This window comes from Podarcis liolepis, assembly GCF_965112155.1.
Source record: "Podarcis liolepis genome assembly, chromosome: 1".
NCBI lineage: Eukaryota > Metazoa > Chordata > Lepidosauria > Squamata > Lacertidae > Podarcis > Podarcis liolepis.
In genome coordinates this window covers 42571651-42580763 of record NC_139554.1, presented here as the reverse complement: position 1 = coordinate 42580763, position 9113 = coordinate 42571651, and the positions used below count along the sequence as shown (strand labels likewise).

Genomic DNA, 9113 nt, shown 5'->3' with positions numbered 1-9113 from the left:
ATGAAACAGTTAAATCGGCTATGATTAAGTGGGCTCAGGATGTTGGACATAACATTATGTCAGCTGACTGGGAATGGTTATGGAACACCGGTATTAAATTTACGGCATGTAATGCCTTAAAGGAAAACATTATGAAAATGGTATACAGGTGGTACATGACCCCAGTCAAGCTGGCAAAAATCTATCATTTGCCCAATAATAAATGTTGGAAGTGTAAAGAGACTGAAGGTACCTTTTATCACCTTTGGTGGACATGCCCGAAGATTAAGGCCTTCTGGGAAACGATCTATAATGAAATGAAAAAGGTACTTAAATGTACCTTCCCTAAAAAACCAGAGGCCTTTCTCTTGGGCATTGTCGGCCAACTGGTGACAAAGAAAGATAGAGCTTTTTTCATGTATGCTACAACAGCAGCAAGAATACTCATCGCAAAGTATTGGAAGACACAAGATTTACCCACTGTGGAAGAATGGCAGATGAAAGTGATGGACTATATGACACTGGCCGAGATGACAGGCAGAATCCGTGACCAACGAAAAGAGACGGTGGAAGAAGAGTGGAAAAAATTTAAAAGGTATCTTAAGGTCTACCATAAACTTAATGAATGCTAAAATGTTGTGGCTTCCAGAAGCAAAAGGGTACAGGGATACAAGGTTAGACTATAAAAGAGGACTAAGATGATAAAGACTGGAAAATTACAATTGGAAGTTGCTAGTTGAATTTTGGACATTGGGATGCAGAGAGGGGGGGTATGGGGAAGTCCAAGAAAAGAGGTTTATGAAAATATGTTTGAAACTATACGTGTATGTTTGTCATTTTTAGTGTTTGTCTGTTTTTCTTAAAAACTTTGTAAAACCAATAAAAATTTTATAAAAAAAAAAAAAAGGAATTAGAAATGGCTTTGCTACTTGTTTTCTCCTATCTACACTATCCAATTTAAACTATTTCCCACACCAGTTAATGGGTGACCAGCAGGGAAGGGTTTCTAATAACCTGTCAGCATCGGGTGATAACCACAGTGTATGAAAGGCAATGGATGGTTGCCAAAGAGGGAAAAGATCCTAATAGTTGTCTGAGTCCTGTAAGCATTTTTCTAATGAAATAGTTAATTCTTTTTAACACTGAATAAAATTCAAGGGTGAGTCTTTTCACAAATGCATGATTAATGACTTATCTCTCTGTTTGAATATGGCTATAGAAAATCATGTCCCCAAATATATTTGAAGTCTACATTGCAATTTGACAGAGAACATACAATATACAACCTTTATTGTGTTCAACCTCAAAACTGATGAAACATAGGGCCTCATTAATTTCTTTTGTAAACACATGCCAACTTGAAGGTTTAAAAACAGTGAGCCTAACATTTGGGAGTTAGTTCCATTGGAATCTTAAGCAAATGTGCTTATAATCAACATGTAAATTATCTGTTTGGTTGTCATTATATGACTAATGGATGGATGAATCCAAAACTTCAAAGTGTGTATTACTTTGAGAACATTTAATGAAGTCTCTCTCTCAGCTAATAATGATTTCTTCTTTAGAAAATATATATAGTATAAAATCAAAAGAGAACACATATTTGTTTCACCCAAATCCAGCATTCTCAATGTTTATCCAGTATCTGAACATAGAGATTAAAATGGCTGGCAATTATTTGAGACAGCAAAGGACATCAATACTAGCACATAACTGTGGGTGTTTCAAAATAGAACTAGCAGCAACCAGGAGAACTTTTCACTATCTATCGGAATTACTGAAAGACTTTATATATACTATATACCAGATACCGAGTACCTTACAATAATTCAGATGGAGATGTTGAAATATGCTTGCTAACAGTTTAAAATCAAGATTGCCATTTTTGAGCAGGGTTATGTTGCCTCAAACAACTGAACAGGCAGAAATTCATCAGGTACAACTTTTCCCAGAGTGGAGGTGTAGTGATAAAAAACTTTCAGCTGATTTTCTCCCTTTACGCCATTCAAAGGACAATAATTTTAGCAAGTAAAAATGGTAGCCCTACTCAAAACATTCTGCTGACACAGTGGCCTAGTAGGGATAGTTTATTGTTAGTAGCCCATCATTGCTCTCAAGACAGCACTGGCTTTCTACAACTGTCTTATCACAACTCAAGATATTGCTTTTTAATTATTATTATTTTTAAATAATAGAGCCCTATGTTTCCCCAAGGGACAATTCACCATTAAAATTCAGCTACAAGCCCACCGTTTAAAATTCCCATTTAGTGAGTTAACTGAATACACCTGCTCATCAATGTTTTTAGTCTTACTTGCTGAAAGACACATTGCTCAGCTTGCTTCCCCTTCATCAATCTCATTTCAGTTTTCATCCACAGTGCCAGCAAAGAGATCTTGTCTGACAGATGTAGATCAAAGGAGCAAATTTGCAAAATAAAACCAAGGGGGGGGGGGGAAAGCAACGGAGTAGTTAAGGTAAACCTGCCACAATCAACTATATTCATATAGGATGCTTTTAAATAATACATAGCACACCTCCTCTAATCATATAAAAGCAGCAAAAGCTGGCTCCATGGAGGTATGTAAGACAAAGCCTTTCACTCTCATGTTTTGAAGCTGTGTGCTCCTGGGAATAAACATATTGCTACACGTTTCTCCCCCCCCCCCCCGAAGAGACAGCTAGTCTGTCCTCCTGGGCGAAAGCTGCAAGAAGAGTTTCCACAGTGAGAAAGGCCATTCTTCATACAAAAGTGAACAGAAGTCCTAAGGGGCTACTTTGGAAGCAGTCTGCCTTCTACAGAAATCTCTTATCTAGCCCACCTTGCCTTCAGCAAAGGCTAGTGCCAGACACTGACTTCCAGTCTGTTTCAAGGCCCAATACGAAGTGCTGGTCCCGGTCCTGTCCCTTCTTAACTTTATTTTCCGGTTTCTAAATACATATAATGAACAATCCCCAAATACCACCACAGCATGGCAGCTTTTGGCCATTCCAATACTTCAAAATCTTCATCCACCCCACCTGAGGTGCAGTGGCTGTTTATGGGGAACAGGGCCTTTTTAGCGTTGGTGCCACAGCTTTGAAATGTTTTCCCAAATGCTCAATTGGCACCACTCAGATTTCGTTCCGCTGCTGAGCAACACCCTTTCTCCTTTTCCCAGCTTTGGTTGCTCTGTTTCATTGGGGAGCCTGCTTTTATTGCATTCCCATTTTTATGTTGTTTTGATGCCTCCGCTTTTATGCTATATTATACATTTTTATTGTAAGCTACCCTGGCAATGCAAGGGGACGCTGGGATTCTCTCAGAACCTCGTGAAGCAATACATGTCTCTAGGCATATGCAGAGTGCTTTTCTCCATCAGTCAGTAACTTAAATCTAAACAGCCAGCGATCCCAGGTCCGAAACCCAGGAGCAAGACGATTCAAGCTGGGAGGATGTGGCTTCCCCAAGCCACCTCCACCGCCGGCACTTTCTCTTTCGGAGCGTCAGCCTCAGCTAACTAAGGAAAGAGCTTCGAGAACAATCGAGAAACTTCGCCCAGGAAGCGGCTCGGAGGCTCTCAGCCAAAACGCTCGGCAAGCTGCAAACAGATAAAGACTCGTCGGGAGCCGCCGCGCGTTGCCGGCCCTCCAAGCGCCGGAGAGTTGCAAAGATTTAGGGATAGCCGAGCAAAGGCGGCTCTGGTCTGCGCCAGCCGGAGAGCGAGCGAGCGAGCTTCTCGCGGCGGAGCGAAGGAAACGGCCCTGCCGAGCCCATTGCAGGCTTGAGGAGCGGGGCGGGAGTCGGGGGCAGATGCCGCTGCCCGCGTCTTCCCTTTCCCAGTCAGCCATTCAAGCCGGCCCGGTGGTTGTGCAAACGGCAGCCGCGCGACCACCCACTCGCGGCGGCGGCGGCGGCGGCTGCTTCTCCCAGGCAGGCGTTGCCCCCGCTTCGGTAGCAGCTCTTTTCCTGGCTGGCCGGAGACCGGCAGCGCCCTCGGAAAGTCTCCGCCTCGTGGCCTAGAGCGCAGGAGCCTCAGCCCAGGCCCGAGAAGAGGTGGCGGCGTTTCCAAAAGTACCAGCAAAGTTCTTCAGCTGTTTTTTTAGGACGGCCCCAACACTTTTATAAAAAGGAAACTACCAAAATGGTTGAGCTTGGGGAAACGTCATTTTTGGCGCTTTTTCCATCACGTTGCTGCCACTTAACCGGGTTTTCATGACATTCGGCCAATTCAGCAAAAAAAACCCCCAAGCACCGATTTAAAAATGTTATTTATTAAATTTAAAAACTTGGGGGGGGAGTCTCAGGGCAGTTCGCCCCCAACCAGGACATGTCAGGAATTTGAAGTCAACCCTGTTTAGGGAAGTTTTTAATGTTTGATCGTGTTTTTAATATTCTGTTGGGAGCCGCCCAGGTGGGCAGGGTAGAAGTAATAAATTATTATAAATTATTATTATTTTCCTGGTGTATGAAAAGTCTAAGTTTCTCTGCCGCTGCTGCACCTTCCTGCAGGCCGACCCTCTGCTTTGAACCCACCCAGGATCCTGGGGCAGGAAAGGGGCGTCGAGGTGAAAGGAAAACGTAGGGCTGCAGTTTTGAGGGGCGAGGGAGCAGGCATCACGGCGCAGGAGCAAAGTGTGAGCTTGGCGGGTTTCAGGCTCTTAAGGTTAACTCGAAGACAGAAGCAGGGCTTGCTCTCTCTTTCTCTTGAGTAACCCTGTTTCAAGTGCAAGGGGTCAGCTGCAGAGCACGTGAAGTGGACGGCTGCCCCTTGAGCATGTGCAGAGCGTGCTTCTACTGGCGGCGATGCTGTACATTTAGGATGGAGGTCAAGGCGTTCAGACGGCATTTCACACTACTCATGTGTGGTCTCTACAAACCAGACTCTTTCCCCACAGTTTTAGTGTGATCTGCAATGGGAGCCATGGTTGTAGCCAAGAAGTGAACTGGAAGTGAACTGGCAAGCCGTGCAGCTGTTTTAAAACAGGAGTTATTGTGGGATCTAAATGGAACCCCATCTAGTAATTTGGCTTCTGCATCTTTGAACAGTTAAGTTTCTAAGCCATCTTCTGTTGATGGCCAGGGAAAGAATATAGATACTGTATTTGAAGGAAAATTCCCTGGGTGCCAAGATTGAAGTTTGGGGCAAGTACTCTGGTGAGAGAACCCCAGCAGAGATTTAAGATCACAAAATACTCAGTAAAGTAAAGCATGGAAATATAGGCTGCTAGACCTTTAAAATATACTCTTGTGAGCTCCAACACTTCCCTCTTCCCTTAGCATAAAAAAACACACCACACATTTGGTAAGTTAAAAATGGTTTACTTACAAACTTCAGATATCTGGTTCGTGTGATTTTCCATATAACATTCAGCAGAGGTTGCACAGGCAGTAAAATTTGGTTTAGTTAGAGTGGTGAAAGTTCCTAAACTATTAGTACAGGAACTCAAGAAAGGCTTGTGAGAGCCATGCTCACATGTTGAGCTTCTCTGGTAGACTAGGAAGGAACAGTAGGCTAAATAGCTAGGCATGGCAGGACAGCTTACTCTATGGTCTTAACCCCTTTGTGCATTAATTAGACTTACGCATGTTGGTTATAGCAGACTGGTTATCCCACATCTTCAAGGAAAGCCCATGTACAGCACATTCCAATAATCCAATCTGTAAATTACATGAGTTTGGAGCACAACCACCAAGTAATCTCTGCCCAAAAGCGACTGGAACTGGAAGCAGGCACTCCTAGCCACCAAGACCACCTTGAGCCTCCAGTAACAATGCTGGATCCAGGAATACCCTTATGCAATGAACCTCTTCTTTGATCTGGCCCGGAAGGAGACAATCTCCCCACCTCTGGGGCCCAAGAAATTGGAGCAAGTAGCAACATGTTTTATCAGTATTCAGCTTGAATTTGTATTGACCCATATCTAGCCCCTTTCCACTTCAAACAGCAGCCTAGCATGCTTCAAGCATATCTCTTCTATCTTTTCTAAGCTAACCTTTTAACCAGGAAGTTGTAAGAAGCAATACTTGGTTCTGTTCACTTATACGGATGACTTTTTAACTGCTCAATGACGATCATATGTTAAATTACATCTTTATCCAATCTGAAAAGGTAAGAGAAATGCTTTTGATTCATTCTAATTTAATGGATTTGTGGTGTCACACTAAGCTTCTACTGTATATTTTAGAAAGTTGTTTGTTCACCATGCATTTGGATACCTCTAAAGATATTACGGCCATTTTTTTCATGCTAGTTCCTGAGATCAAGAAGCAGGTTTTCATCTATGCTTGGATACAATTGGATGCCATTTTGAATCAAGACTGAACCTTTAAAAACTGCACCATTTAAACCACCAATTTCAAAACTGCCGATTTTTTAAATTGTTGTTTCTTAGAATTCCCAAGCAAAGCTGGGTCCAAGGCTTCTAGTTCACAGTATAGGGAAAAGTTTGGGTTTTCTTTGGCAACAGCAATATGTATGTTGGAAAGAACTTCAGATGCTTTATGAGAGAGGACTGGTTTTCTTTTGACTTTAGGCCCTTTCACACATTGTAACATTCTACATGGTGATATATAGAAGGAAAGTACTATACTACATGTTTATGACATCTCTCATCTGTAGAGCCAATTTGCTGGCATGAAACATGGTGATTTCTAAGCAGATGTGTACTCTGTCTAGGAACATTGCAGTGTATAAAGTGAATCCGAGAGAAACAACACCTGCCTGCTACTGAATTGCTAACTACAAACTGTAAAAAGGATTTAACTTGGATTTCTGGAATTTTCTGAAGTCAGCGTTTTATCCAAAGGCTGCTTCATATGTTCATCTCTTTGGCTACTGCCACATGTCCAGGGCTCTTACAGAGCTGCAATAACTTTTAAATGCCTCCCTATGTGAGTCTGCTAAATAGTGTGGGAAACACAAAACCCAGTACTGCCGACCCCAGAGAAATGCAATAACTGGTTTGATACTTTGTTCTCCAGCAGAACTCCATGGTATTTAAGCATTCTCATGGCTACAGGGATCTCAACCACGTGTCTGGTTTTCGGTGACACCACTTTCAAAAACAAAAATGTTTTTGAACCAAGCACAACTTGGTATTCTATTTTGTGTTTATGTTCTCCTATGTCTGATTGTACATTTTATGATCTTTTCCCTAAGTTAATTAATCACCTTCCTTTTAACCAGTTAATTGTCTGATTGAGTAATTTTAATTAAATTTTGCATATCACCCAAACTTCATTGTAGGTGCTTTTTTGAGTTATTGAAGTGCGAGGCAACATAAAACAAACAAATCAGAAAGAAATGCTGTCTTTACTGTTTTGATTTCCTATTACAGTAAAACACCAGAACTGAAATAGCCATATCTGGCTGACCATCCTATACACAATGAGTAAGAATAATTCAGCTGAGTGCAATTTACTTCTCAGTTGACATACAGTGGATTCCACTGTAAAATACATAAAATGACTTTGTCTTCAGACCTCTTTTAAAACACACCTATTCGTGTTAAAGGGCTGAATTGTGATCAGGAAAGATGCTTTCATATAGCCAAAAATCTGCCTTTGCTCCTGGATCCCATGTGTGCTTTCTTTTTCCGCAGTGCCTCCACTTGTGAATGACTGAGCAGAGAGTTTCCTTGTCAGCCTCCGAGAATTTCTTCGTTCTTTTTAATCTCTCATGAGAAATGCACAGTGGAGCACTCCTGTCATATCAGAGTTAGAATGAATGAGATAAGGATTCTAAAGCACTCTGTAGAATTCTTGTGCTGTATACATGATTAATAACAATGAAGTGACTGGGCATTTTGGAGTGGATTTACCTTAGTTAGTGAATTTCCTTATTTCCCCTTGAATGTTCAGAGAGCAGCGATTAATATTAATGTGCAATTAGAGAACTGGAAACAAAAGCTGGAAATGGAAAGCATGCCATTAAAAAATTGTAATAGACTCCAGTCTGAAGTGCGAGTCTATAACCTCCCCAACAGGCATTCCCGCCCTCCTGCATAATCAGCACTTACTATAAAAGGCATCTCCACATTCAGAACAATTCTTACGTAGATCCTAATTAGAGAGGAGCTCAGTCATTGCCTGTGTGACTTCTCTGGCTATCTATCAAAGCCTGTTATTTTTAAATAAGGGGTCTTCCTGCTCCAGAGTTTCTGCTCCTACCCGCTCCCAAGAATGAAGCTCTACTGCTGAATTTATAACATTACATTACATGCATTCCCATGGCAACAGACTGTGATGTTGCAAAAAGAGAATTATGACTTCACTACAGGTGCTGCCACAAAGAGAAGCTGGGTTACCCAGGAGGAAGTAAATATTCAGAAAGAACATCTGATGCAACAGGGAAGGGAATAAAGCTCAGCAATGACAGAATGGCTGTTATTTGTGCCAATGTACTGTATCCAAAGAGCATTTGCTTAATTGTGTTGCATCTTGCCTCTATGTATTAAACCACAAGCTAGTCAAAACTGAGCTATGAACATAGGGAGACTGCCTTACAGTGTGTGTCAGGGTGTTTCCAGGCAGGTGTTTATTGTGGGGACAATGCTCATCATGGAAGTTTTTCACTGCATCTACACGGCGTTCTGAAAAATGCTAGCTCACATTGTCTTCTCATTTAATCCAGCAAAAAGTCTTTTAAAATAAACCTGTTGTCAACAACCTATTTGATGTCTCAACAGTTCATTGGCAGTATTTGAACCCCATCTGGAAGCACCTTTTGTCAGACAACAGGTCCATCTTATAGCCCAGTATTATATACTGACTGGCTGTGATTCTCCAGGGCCCCAGGGAAAGGTCTCACCCCTGTCCTACCTGGAGATGCTAAGGACTGAATTTCTGCCTGCAGAGCCAGTGCTTTGTTGCTGAGCTACAGCCCTTTATTCATTCATTTAGGCTAAAATCCCATGTCCACTTATCTGGCAGTAAAACCCATTGAAACGAGCAAGACTTTTATCTGAATATATAGGATTGCAGACCAAGGCCCTTAACATGTTCATCAGGGGTTAGTCCTGGATTTAATGCTAGGGTTTAATCTTAAGAGTATGAGAAGTTAATGCTGACAGTTCATTTTGTTTGCAGCCTGATTTCCCATTTAGCTCCCATTGTGGCTTCCTCTCATTAGAATGGTGTAAGCGATGGCATA

At 42.0% G+C, this 9113-nt stretch overlaps 1 long non-coding RNA gene across 1 annotated transcript; it reads right to left on the bottom strand.

Moving 5' to 3' along the window:
• Window positions 1-7255: 7255 nt before the first annotated feature.
• Window positions 7256-8171, bottom strand: LOC310710872. Its single transcript, XR_014528289.1, has 3 exons — window positions 7981-8171; window positions 7783-7870; window positions 7256-7665 (listed from the first exon to the last, which is right to left on the bottom strand). It is a non-coding gene; the product is annotated as an uncharacterized lncRNA (long non-coding RNA).
• Window positions 8172-9113: the final 942 nt, after the last annotated feature.